We start from the raw sequence: 476 nt of genomic DNA on the forward strand, positions 1-476 counted from the left end.
TTTTAGATTCTTTCTAAACACAAGTCATTTTCTAATCCTCTTTGTTATTTTCTCTTCTTCTCTCTATATCTATCTCATGTGTTGAGAATTGCCCACACTAGTCTAGGTGGTTCTAAGGATATATTGGAAGATTGTGAAGAAAATAGAAGATCGGTTCAGTTTCTTGATAATACTCTGTGACAGAGAGGATGCAAGAGTTAGAGAAACTGAAGGAATGACTGTTTCATTCCGCTGCATATACTATAAGTGTTCTATTATTTGTTTCTCTTTGAATTCAATTTTAGAAACATGTTTTAGGCTATCTCGTATTAATTTGTTTAATATTAGATATATATGAAAATAAATAAATATCCTGTATAAGTTTTTCCAACATATATATCTCAAAGAAAATTAGGAATACAGTTATTTAGATAAGACAAATTATTAACACGGGAAGGAAAACCAAAATTGGTTTATGGAAACTAGCTAACTAGAAC

This window comes from Humulus lupulus, chromosome 4 (genome assembly GCF_963169125.1).
Source record: "Humulus lupulus chromosome 4, drHumLupu1.1, whole genome shotgun sequence".
NCBI classification, from domain to species: Eukaryota; Viridiplantae; Streptophyta; class Magnoliopsida; order Rosales; family Cannabaceae; genus Humulus; species Humulus lupulus.